The sequence below is a fragment of the Excalfactoria chinensis genome, chromosome 2 (genome assembly GCF_039878825.1).
Source record: "Excalfactoria chinensis isolate bCotChi1 chromosome 2, bCotChi1.hap2, whole genome shotgun sequence".
In the NCBI taxonomy this organism is placed as follows: domain Eukaryota; kingdom Metazoa; phylum Chordata; class Aves; order Galliformes; family Phasianidae; genus Excalfactoria; species Excalfactoria chinensis.
The window spans coordinates 136,155,238-136,167,940 of NC_092826.1; positions in this window are offsets into that span (position 1 = coordinate 136,155,238).

The window sequence follows — 12,703 nt, forward strand, 5'->3', positions numbered from 1 at the left end:
GTACCAGTTTTCATATTAATGAAAAAAATTGTAATATTTGACTATAAATTGAGGTTGAAGGTACCTCAGCAGAGATTGAAGTAATTGAGGTTGAGGTAGTACTGAAGGAAAAGTGCTACTGGTTGGTTAACTCTATCCTGTTAATCAAAGGTCAGGAGAAGAGTTCTGTCTGCAAAACCACTAATCATAGTGGTGACCTGAAAGAGCTGAAGAAATGCCTAGATGTTCCTCCATTAAATCTTTGCAAAGGGTTTAGAATCACAGAGTCATAGAATGGTTTGTGTTGAAAGGGACCTCAAAGCCCATCCAGTTCCAGCTCTTTGGGCAGGGACATCTCCCACCTGATCAGGCTGCCCAGGGCCACATCCAACTTGTCTTTGAGCACCTCGAGGGATGGGACATCCACAGAAATCTGGGCAGCATGCCCAGAGTCCCACCCTCATAATAAATAATTTGTTCCTTATATCTAATCTAAATCTACCCTCTTTAAAATAGAAGACATTAACCCTTGTCATATCTTTTTAGGTACTGAAAGGCCACAGTGAAGTCTCTCTGAAACCTTCTCCAGGCTGAACAACACCAGCTTCCAGATTATTTCCACAGGAGAGGTGCTCTAGCCTTCTGACCATTCTCGTGTCCTTCTCTGGTCCTGCTCCATCAGCTCCATATCCTTCCCATACTGGGGAACCAGAGCTGAATGCAGCACTGCAGCAAATTTCTTTCTGAGCTCCTGGAAAAGGACAAGTTCTCCTAGAACAAGTGAAGCTGCAAGAAAGGGAAATGTTCTCAAAAGCTATTTATTTTTCATAATTGGTTTCTTTCTGTGCATTCCTAGGAGTAAAGGTTTTTAAGGTTAGGAAAATCCCATGGCTCAGATAAGCAAAAGTGTCTGCTTTACTGTCATCTGACCCTAAGGGGTTAGTTGAAAAACCAGAGCTCCAGGCACCTCTGGATGCAGACTTCTAAGCAATTGATGACTCACTAGAGCTAAAACTGTTGCCAGGCTGGAAACAGATGGGCAGTAGGGCCCATACTGTCCAAACAAAATAATCTGGCATGAACTTGGCCTCAAGATGCCCTTGCAGTGTACTGGTGCACACTCAGAGAGGGAAACGGGACTATTCTGGTACTCCGTAATCATGCTACAGGTCCCATCAGGGTGTGATCTGAGCATCTTTATCCTACAGAATGAAGTGCTAAAGTTTGTGCTTCCGAAGTTCAGACTGCTTTGGAACTGATAGGACTTCACGTTACTAACACACTCCAAGAGGAGATCTGAGACTGCCTGTCAGTGTAAACCAGCCACAATGAGTGAGACAGCATGGATAGGGTCCATCTTCTTGGTTGTCCTATCAGGAACACTGTAGTGTTGCTGGTTCAAGCACATGAGGAAAAATAATTGTTTTGGTTGCAGCTGGCTTCAGCAAATCCTATCAGGTATTGGTTAAGTCTGGTATGTCCTCCAGGCCTGAGCAAGAGTGGCAGAAGTAATTCATGCAGCACCTGAAGGAAAGCTATGATACAGGTCAGCATTACCACTCTTGTGTCTTGCAGTTGATTGCTCCATTGCTAGCTTCTCAGAGAGTCATTGTTTATACAGGAGGTAGGTTTTGCATCCAACCAGCATCTCATTTCTCCAAGCAGGGAGTTAGGGATCAAGAAGGACCAGGAGTCTTTAAAGCAGTGCAAAGTATGACCGCTTGTGTTGCTTGGTGGTGGGTCGGATCCCATGCAGTGCTATTCTTTCTGAAATCCTGATGAACTAGAGTAGTTTTGGAGGCTGTTAGAGCTCTGGAAGAATGATTTCATGCCGTGGCTCTTCCACATACTCACTTTGAGTAGCTAATTGGGTTCTATCTAGGCTTTTAATGATTGCCCCTTGAATTTGTATGCTGTATCCATGGTCAGTTCATCCAGCCATATCCTGTACGACTGATGCAGGCTCTAGGGAACAATTTCTGTGGTTGCTTAGGCAATCCTTTTAGGTTTGCTGTCTCTGTGGACAAGAACAACAGTTGATGCAGGAATTCTTTCCTCACAAAGATCACAGAGATCTACCTTCTGTGCCTCTTCCTGTCTTCTTCAGAATGGACGTGATACTGCTTTTCTTTTTTCTATTTAAACTGTTCTATTTTTATTTTATTTTATTTTATTTTATTTTATTTTATTTTATTTTATTTTATTTTGAGGAAAGGGATAATTTTCACTCCTTATTTTCACTACCTTGTGCAATATGTGAATACTGATCCACTGTGCCTCTTGTTATGGATTTATGAATGACCCAGCACAAAGGGTCTCAAACTCTTCCATAATAGATGCAGCAGACACGTTTTTCATTACTGCCCTTGACACACTGAAGCTAGCAGTTTATTAGATAAACCAGAAATTAAAAGGAGACCAGAGCTTGTCTTCTGCCTGCATTAAAGCTCCTTCTGTGCCCTGGGTTAAAGCACTTCTGTCCTGTGAATTCAGATCTCTGCCCAAGGGCTATGGCCTGTACTGGCTTATCACTGCCCCACAAGCAGTTTCTGCTTACAGAGCTATTTGGAGTAGATGGGCTGCCTTATAAACTTTATACCTGTTTCTGTGATTGCAAGAGATGAGGCTTTAAATATCAAGTCAACAAGCAGTGTGAGGTGTGGACACAACAATCATCAGAGGTCCCTGCCAACCGCTACGATCCTATGACATTGCTGGGCCTGGAAGAGCTGAGTTTTCATCATGCTTAGACCAACTCCCTGCCCTTCACTTTGAAGGCTCCTCAGAGAGCACCACACCCCCAGATCTCCCTTCTCATCAGTGGCCAGGATGGCAGGTGCTGTTTCATTATTACTCATTCCCTTTTTTATCACCTTTGACATGTTAAAATATTGTTTAGTGATTTACTCCCCTTTGTATTTAAATGTAGTGATTAGAAGATCTTTTTGTATTAAACTGCAGTTCTACTCTGAAGATCAAAAGTGACAGGTACTAGGGTATACTGCAATAATTTATGGCTCCTGTTAGTTACAGTCTAAATAACCTGTACTTGAGAAGCAGCAAGTCAGATACTCTTTGCGTGTGTATCTGGTTGTCTTCACTGCTCCTGCTATTCAATTTCTGCAAGGGATAAGCTGAAATCACAAAGACTACAGCATCCACCTGTGTCCTCACAGCTGATACCAGTAGAGCCTCCTGAAGAAAGCTGAAACCCAGAATACCAGCAAAAATGAGTCTACTCATTTTCAGGAGAAGGTCATAGACTAGGCAGGCTGAAAAGGCCATTCAGCAAAAATAAACAGAGAGAAATATGACCATCTGTGCTCATCTCAGATGAGCAAATGCTTTTTGGCATAGTCATAGGCACAGCTGAGTACTATTACCTTCTGTCCCCTCCAGGGAGGAAGTGTGAACTTCACCATTTAAGCACCGGGAGGTTTTGCAGTTGAATTGGCATCATGAGCTGTGAAACCTTCTTGTGTGAACCACAGCCTTCGTTGCTATTTTTCTAACCCTTGTGTACCCATAAAGCAAGTAACACATCTTTGGTGTAACTCCATCTTCTGATATGGCTTGCAGTTATCCTTAATTTGCTGGAGGTGTGGTTTGCTGTCCCCATAAAAAGCCATGGAACTTGGCATTATGAGATAACTTTGTTTTTTATGGTGGAGCTGGTAGGTGAATTTTAGGCTTAAAGCTTCTGACCATAACACGTATTTTCTTTTTTCTTTGCATCTGGCTAGTGGCATGGTGTCACTGAAGGAATAGTCTGGGAAGAGGGGGAAAACTCCACAAAGCAAAGCAGAATGGGGTGGCGATGGTAAACTAAATGAAAGGATCTTGGTCTACATAATACAGTACAATACATTGAGTCTACAGATAATAGCAGAACTATTATTAGAGAATAGCAGAAATATTATTAGAGAAACATTACTCTCTTATTTCAGCTGCTGATGTAAATGTCTGACTGCTGCATTTATGGCTTCCCCAGCACTATTGCCCTCTTCATTGTGTGTATGACTCTGTTTCCTAAATACAAGATTTAAGTAACTTTTTGTGCTGCTTGAAGTGCCTTTGGCTAACAGAGATGTCCTCTTCGGTCAGGCAGGTGAGACCCACAGACCTGTGACTCCACAGTGGCAGCATAGTCCATAAAAGATAAACTAAGACATTTAAGGTGGCCATGAATACTTAGAAATCTAAATTGTACCTGATGTGTCCACACTACTTGCATTGCATAGGAAAAGTGGTGTGGCTTTTGCAGTACCAAGGCAGTTACATCGCTCTGAAGTAGCTGGATGTGACTTGGGCACACAATTGCATTTCAGTAAATTAGTCAGCGTGTGCAATCCAGTATTCACAGTACCCATCTGCTGACCAGAAGAGGACAGAGACTCTAACCTGGATAGAAGAGTATGGACAAACAACTCACATCTGGTGCAAAGTCTTCCAGGACTAGATAACTTCCTTGAATACTTGAGTCTGTTTTGGGTCAGGGTTCAGCTATGGGGTGTTTTTTAGGGGATGGCGGTGTTTTTCTTATTGGGGTTGCAGTTATGTTCTGCAGCCAGAGTACTTCTGAAGCAGGACTAGCCACTCTAGATCTGGCTTTATTGAATGGTAGAGATGTGACCCAAGCTATGCTGTCACCAAGGATATATATTTTTTCCAATTGTGCGGCTCCATCTGCACCAAGGCACGTGCCAGTGAAATATAACTGCTTCTAAATGAAAGGATTGCATGGATCTGCATAGTGAATGTAGGAATATAGCACACAGGAACATAGGAAGTGGCAATGGGCTTATCTAATTCCTACTCAGACGCTGCAGCTATCCTTGTGTAACTTCTTTGCCTGCTTCTGTTACAAGAGATGCAGTTTAGCTTGCCTCTTCTTCACTGAGACATAAGCTATTGTGCTCAACTCACAACAAGAAGTAATTAGTTACCTTGCCAGTTTAAGATGCTATAACTCAATTGACTGACTGTGTCCTAGTGTTTTAGACCAAGTCTATCATGGCTGCAAACGTTAACTTAATTTAGACACTCAACAAATGCTTGTTTCTGGCTGGGGTCCAACTTTCAACAAATGTTTCAATCCTGGGAGATGTATGCATGGAGGACTGCTAATTTGCAGCCCTGTTAGTTAGGACTGTTTCTCCAGCAGGTTCTTCTACTGCAGGAAGGTTGTTCTGCTCTCTGGAAGGGCAATGGAAAGAACCAGGGGGGCAGCACCAGCCAGCAGAGTACCCATCTTCTCTCTGCTCTGCAAAATCCAGAGCTCTAAGCAGCCCTACAGTCTGCAAACGAAGGCAATGTTGGGTTGGAAATTAGGAAAAATTCTTCTCAGAAAGAGCAGAAAAGTACTGGAAAAGGCTGCTGATGGAGGTGGTGGAGTCACTGTCCCTGGAGGTGTTCAAGAACTGTGGCGCTGAAGAACATGGTAGGGATGGTGGCGATGGATTGATGGTTGGACTTGATCTTTGAGGTCATTTCCAACCTTAACTGTTCTGTTATTCTTTGATTCTATAAGCTCGTCCACACTTCAGAAAACTCTCTAAAGAAAGACTTTTTGCATGCATTTGGACATCACGTGGACTTGCATAGATTTGATGTAAAGCTCCATACATGCCTCCATCAGCTATGATGTGTAAACATGACTCAACATTGCACCATGCCATGGCTGTTAAGTTGTCCTCTGTAGCCACCTGCTTACCATTCAGTTTTTCTGGAAGTCACTGGGAATGGCAGCTCACCAACTTAGAATCATAAATCACTAAGGTTGGAAAGACCACTAAGATCATCTAGTCCAGCCATCAGCACCATACCACCAACCCATATCACTCAGTGCCACATCTACCCTTTTCTTGGAAACATCCAGGAACAGAGACTCCACTAACTTCTTATGCCTTGAATGATGGAATGATGGCGTTCAAGGAAAGACTGGATGTTGTGTTGGGGGATGTGGTTTAGTGGGAGCTATTAGTAATAGGTGAACAGTTGGACTGGATGATCTTTTAGGTCTTTTCCAACCTTGGTGATTCTATGATTCTATGGCCTGCAGTAAGAAGTGGATGGGTGAACCCCCTTGCCACAGAGCTGCATTTCTGTTTGAGCGTGTTTCTTTACACCTTGAAAGCAAAGCCAGAACAGAGCCACTGATGTGAATGTTGCTGCGTGGTCACTGCCATCCCCTTGAAGAGTGTGGGTTTGTTCAGGATCATATGCCATCATAAATTAACCTCTGCAGAGAGGGGAGATGTGGGCATCATTGAGCACTTGCTGCGTGAGGATCCTCACAGCATGAGGTGCAGGGTGCAGAACTTCTACAGGGCATGGAAGGTCTCTGAGCTATTTCCCCAACCAGCAAGATGGTTGTGGGAAGGAAATGCTTCCCGAATATACAGGCATAAACTGGGATTTGGAGCATTATGGAGATCCAAAGAGAATCACGCACTGTCCCAAAATTAAGCCACTGATCCAAAATGAATCAGTGCACACGCACCGGTGAGGAAGGAGTCAAGATCCCCACCCTGGAAATGAGTGCCAGGACCTCTCCAGCAAGAAGTTTTGCATGAGAAAATAACTTCTCCTAAACCCTGTTTCTACCTATGTCCCACAGTGTTCACTGCGTTGTGTCTCATGAAAAGTAGAGGAAGATTTGCCTGTCCCAAGCAATGTGAGCACTGCTGCTGCCTTTGGGAGAGTCTGTGCCAGAAAATATTTAAGTGAAATATTCAAAGCAGGAGCAGCTCTCCTAGTGTTTAATTTCTCTAGTGAGAAAAGCGCAGGGTGGGCTGCAGATGATCTAAGCATGTCAGTTGTCAGATGAAAGCATTTCCAAATGGCTTTCTGGTTATATTTATGTCTTCTGGCTGAAAATGCATTTGATATTTTTTTCAGATGAGGAGGGTTTTTTTTATTTTTTTTTTTATTTCTGCCTGTCTTAGAAAGGGAATTTACTGATTAAAAGTCACTGAATTGACAGCGCTGGAAATTGAAGTTCCTTTTTTATCTACAGAACAGGTACAGCATGTACAGAGGCAACATAAACCCAGACTGCTGATGTATCTTAGCTCTGTCCTGGGCTTAGCAATGTGAAGGGAAGAGGGAATAAGCTGCTCCTCACGGCTCTGTGATGTTGTGTTGCTGCTCAGATGGAGGACCCTGCCATTAAATCAGGGATAGGAGCCTCGGTTAATGGGATTGTCTGTTCAGCAGTAGCACGAATGAAAACCTCTTGGTCGATTTGCAAAGAAGGTAACTGGATAGCTGTCAGGCCCTGACAAGTGTTGATCTCCTGAGTTGGATTTGAATGGCTCAACGATTGGAAAACGACTTTTACCACTTCTAAGAAAGTCCCTTTAAGAGGGAAGCGGTCTCTGTTTGATTGCAGAGGAGATCCCCTTACATACTCACAATGAGGATATCAATTTACATACAGGTCTTATTCTTCTAACAAGCCTCTGAAAGAAGTCTTTGTCTTGTGATTTAGCGAAGTCCATTTCTTTCTTTTATTTATTTATTTATTTTTTTTCTTCCTGAAAGATCCGTGCCAAGAGCTGAACGTGTAGAAACTGATTTGGGAAAAATAATTCCACAGCAAGGTGATTGGCTGTGCCATGAAAACCAAGAGTTGCCTTACTGTTTGGCCTAGAGATCCAGTCTCTGTTTGCAAACTCAGGCTGCCAGGAATGCAAAAACAGACCTTCAGTATGCAGCCTCCATATTTCTACCTCTAGTGAGGCCAGAAATACCTTGAGAACAGTTTTCTTCTGGTAGACCATCAGGACACTGGATGTTGATGTATTTTAGGATGCTTGTTTCTGCATTCAGAAACAAAAATGTAGCCATAAAATAACTCATCACTGATCTTTCAACATGAATACGTGTACATAAAAGGCAGGGGATGTATCTGCAGCCTATTTTCTTCAGGAAATAAGACTTACATGATCTCTGTGTCTCTGTATGTATTCCCTTGCTACCTTCTAATTCTGCTGACCTATTTCAATCTAATTTGACATAGGTCTCACAGATATCTCAGTCCTACAAGTTTCATTAAAACAGACAGTACAGATGCACATCCTTTTAATGCCTTCCTTGGAGGAAGGCTGTGGGGAGACGAGAGAATCCCTCTATTTGTGTTAAGCCTGCGGGAAAACTGACTTCACTAGTTCTGTTATCTCTTAACTCTAGAGTTATTTGGTGAATTATATGGAAAAGTAAAGGTACATCTCCTCTGTGTATCCTCCTGCCTCAGGGAAGAGGTGAATCTGGAGCAAAAGCACAAAGAGGAGATCTTGACAACATGGATGATGTTCTGCCAACAAAATCTCACAATGGGACCTTGAGGGACTGGCTTTTCTTTTCTTTGCCTTGGTTTCTACATAAAATTTGTAGTATCTTCCATGATTACCAGGACTTCATGAGGATATACATGCTTGTGAGCTTAGGAGAAGCTCCTTCAAGTCTGTGGGTAGATGTTTTTAACCAAGAAAATTTTGTCCTCCAACAGTGTTTTATGTTCTTTGCACAAGAACCAGTAATAGAAAAAGAAATATTCCAAACTTGAAAATGTTACTGCTCCATCAAAAAATCAAAATACTGAGGAAAAAAATATCCGTGGTTTGACTTGCTGGAGAACAGATGCAATGAAGCCTTCTTGCTCAAATGTTGAAAGGTTTTCTTTCAAAATATTTCTTTCAGAGCCTTGCTTTCTTCTTCATCTTCTTTTTTTAACTAGCTCCAGTGCAAAGTACATCAAGCAAGATCTTCAAACAAGTAAATTTATCATTAAACATGGATAATGTTCTTTATAGAAGCTATTTTTCTCTTGAGCTGGCAAATTAAGTCCATATAATAGGGAGAAGTTTTGACTGGGTAATCTTTTCACATTGTGCTGTTTTCATGCTTCATCTTGCACGTTATTCAAAAACCAAGAAAAAAAGGAAGAAAGAAAATTGGTAGTCAAATTCCTTGCATAAATTCTTGTTGAACTGAAGGGTGAATCCTCTCTTTATTGTATTTGACACCTCCTTCTCCAACTCCAGTTCCTCTAATGGAACCTTCAGGGGCTCTGCCTCTTGAGCCAAAGTGGTAATTCACGGAATCTGGTTGAGATTGGAAGGACCTATGGGTCCATCTAATCCAACTCCTGCTCTAGCAGGGACTCCTATAGTGGGGTTGCCCAGGATCATGTCCAGACAGTCCTTGAAGTTCTCTAAAGAGAAATTCTCCAAGGAGAAGTTCCTCAAAGAGACTTCAAGGAGAGCTCCAAGGAGAACTCCAAAATTCTCTGAGATAGCAGCAGCTATAAGCAATTATCTTCAGCATGTCAAGACAGTACACTCAAAAACATGACATCTTTTCAAAACGTCTCCCATGTAAAGGAGAATCCTCTCTTGCTCTGTACCATGTTTTGCTGCAGAGAGAACGTTTTGGCAAAGTAGTGGATCTGTCATGTTGTGTGTGACTAGAGGCAATGCAGCACTGTCTGGGGAATGTTTTCATGCAAAAGTAAAAAAGTTCCCTCATGATTAATAATCGGGAGGTGTGGGGAAAGTGGAGAGAAAGAGACCAGCAAAATTGTTTCAACTACGCAAAATTCATGTGGTCAGTAAATCAGTTAATAAACCTGTCTGTTGGAAATGCCCCAGCTTACACTGATCAAAACGTTCCAACAGGCAGCACCTCCGAAACCTTACAGCCCAGAAGAGAATTGCAAACTGTTAATCTGAAAAATATTAAGAGGCAAAGCACAGAATAAAACAACCGTCTCCCCTCAGCCCCAAAGTCAAGTGTCTGTGGTTCTGAATGCACTTTGTCTATGTCGCCCCAGCTGCAAAATAACTTCTATTGATTTATCTCTTGCATTCTTTTCTTTTTCTTTCAGTTTTTCTGAGTTTGTGTGTGTGTGTTGGGGGGGGGGCAAGGGGGGAAGGGTTGTTCTTTTTTCCTTCTTGCCCTTGTTCTATACATACAAGGCATACTTTTAAAGGCCACATAATGACCGCTTAAGCCTTCTTGTTGTCTAAGCCAGCACCACCTTGGGAAGCAAATGCATTTCTGAGGCTCTGATGGGATATTCAGCAATGGGGCTGAGCAAAAGGTGATGGTTATCCAGTCCCAGCTGGGTATCGTCCCGTATTTTTGCTCCCACTGTTTACATCCATCCCTTTGCATGTGGCAAGGAGCAAAGAGAGGGGTGTTTCCATCTGCATCTAAACACCATCATTGTTCTGCATCTGTCAGAGAGTCCTCCAAAAGTCATCCAAATTGGAGACTTCAGAGGGGACATCTCATGGGAAGAATTCCAGCTCCAGAGGCTTTTGTGTTTGTGTGGGTTGCTGTAACTGCTGTTGTTTTCTGCTTTGTTTTCAGCCACTCAGTATATTGATATTATGTAGATGGGCAGCATGGGAATTGTTAAAGGAAAACATTTATTTGTGGTTGTTTTTGCCTGTTTAGGAGCAAAAGGGAGTATAATTTGTCTAATATGGAGGTAAAACATGGTGTGCAGAGGTATGAGCCACCTGGCTTTAGGTATATGGGAAAGCTGCTATTTCCTCCCTCCCCACTTTCTCACCATCCATCAGAATTGAGATCAATTCAAGTGTCTTGGCTGCAAATTTGGTTAGTAAGTGGGGAAACTATGCTTTTGTTCTGATGCTGGCAAACCCCTGCAAGCTTGATTATCTAAAATAAAACCATCTGCAGCCACTCTAATCAATGGCACATGCATAGCAGCAAAAGCTCTAAGCTCATGGCTTGTGTAAAAAGTTCATTACATCAGACTGTTTTGCTGTAGGAAAGAATTTAAGGGGGAGAACAAGTGTCTCAGAATGACCCAAACTCATTGGCAAGACATGTGCCTCACTGAGTACTGTGTGATGCTCATCCTCTCTGGTGGCTTATCCATCAAGGGTGAGACTGAAGGAACTGCTGTAAATGCCAGGGATTATCATAGAAACATAGAATTATTTGAGTTGGAAGGGACCCTTAAAGTCATCTAGTCCAAATCCCCTGCAGTGAATGGAGACACCCACAACTCCATCAGGTGCTCAGAGCCCCATCCAGCCTGACCCTGAATGTCTCCAGGGACTGAACACCCACCACATCTCTGGGCAATGTGTTTGAGTGCCTCAGTACAAACTTTTTTTCTTATATGCAGTCTAAGTCTCCTCTCTTTTAGTTTGAAACCATTTTCCCTTGCCCTGTCACAACAGACCGTGCTAAAGAGTCTGTCCCTCTCTTTCTTACAGCCCCTGTAGATACTGAATGGGAGTTCCTGTGGCACTCTTGGTCCTGGATTCAGGATTTACTTTGTGGTAATGTTTGCATGCAGGCTTAGGAAATGGGGAAGTTTGCTGGTGTTGCAGTGTGAACGAGATTATATCAAAGATCTCACCAGGACGTGGGTTTATCTCATTCCGTGTGAATAAACCCCTCTGCAGGTGGAAAGGTCATATTCAGATTTGTGTCTTCAGGGCGAGCAGAGCATGTTGGTACTGGAGACTGCATTGGTCTAACTGGTGATCACAATCTGGATCACAGTGTCTTAAGTTTTCAGATATTCCTTCATGAGTTGGAGCCTATATGCAAGGTGTCTTGCTCATGCAGGACTCCACAGCACAGTAGTTGCACGTCCCTTGACTTTTAAAGATGTCTGCCAGCCCAGAGCACAGACAATAATTTGTTCCCTGGTAAAGATCAGTGCTGGTACTATGTCTAGTTCCAAGATAATTTTCTTAAAAACTGAGGGAGGTTCAGTCATAGGATCACAGAATGGCTAGTGTTGGAAGGGACCTTAAAGATCACCCACTTCCAACCCCTCTGTCATGGGCTGGCTGCCCCCCACCAGCTCAAGCTGCCTAGGGCCCCATCCAACCTGGCACTGAGCACCTCCAAAGATGAGGCACCCACAGGTCTCTGGGCAGCCTGTGCCAGTGCCTCACCTCCCTCTCAGTAAATAATTTCTTTCTGTCATCTAACCTAGATTTCTCCTCCTTTAGTTTAAAGCTGTTCTGCCTTGTCCTAGCATTATTATGTAAAAGGTTGATCTCCCTCCTGTTTATAAGTTCCCTTCAAGTATTGTTAGGCAGCAGTGAGGTCTCTCCAGAGCCTTCTCTTCTCTAAGCTAAACAAGACCAACTCCCTCAACCTTTCTTCACAGAAGAGGTGCTCCAGCACTTTGATCATCTTTGTGGCCTCCTTTGGACCTTTTCCAACAGCTCTGCATCCTTCTTGTGCAGATCAATGCATAGAATAAGTTCCTGTGCTACTCCTGTAATTCTGTATTCCTGCAGCTTTATGGAATAAAGCTAATGATGTGCCTGCCAAGAGCAAATATTTCCTCAGGTATGAAAAAAAACATATCACATCACTGCTGGAGCTCACCTGCCCTAACGTTATAGAAGTTATTCACTGCCATCTTTTCCTATTTGCACTTTTCATATCAAGCTATTGTGCCAGAATTGACAGACATGGCTAAGATGGAACACTGAATCCATTATCTTGGCTGATGATAATCACAGCATCCATCCCTCTGAAAAGTTAAAAAAAAAAAACATTCTGCTCTCCCATAGTCTCTTTGGAGCAACGCATAGCCCAGTACTCATTAAAAATTTCTTTGACATTTTCTTCGTGTTCGAACAAATGCTGAGCCTGGGAGATCCTCCCAGCTTTTGTGATCTTCCTCCTGCAAAACCCACCTTTTTGCTCAGCAGTA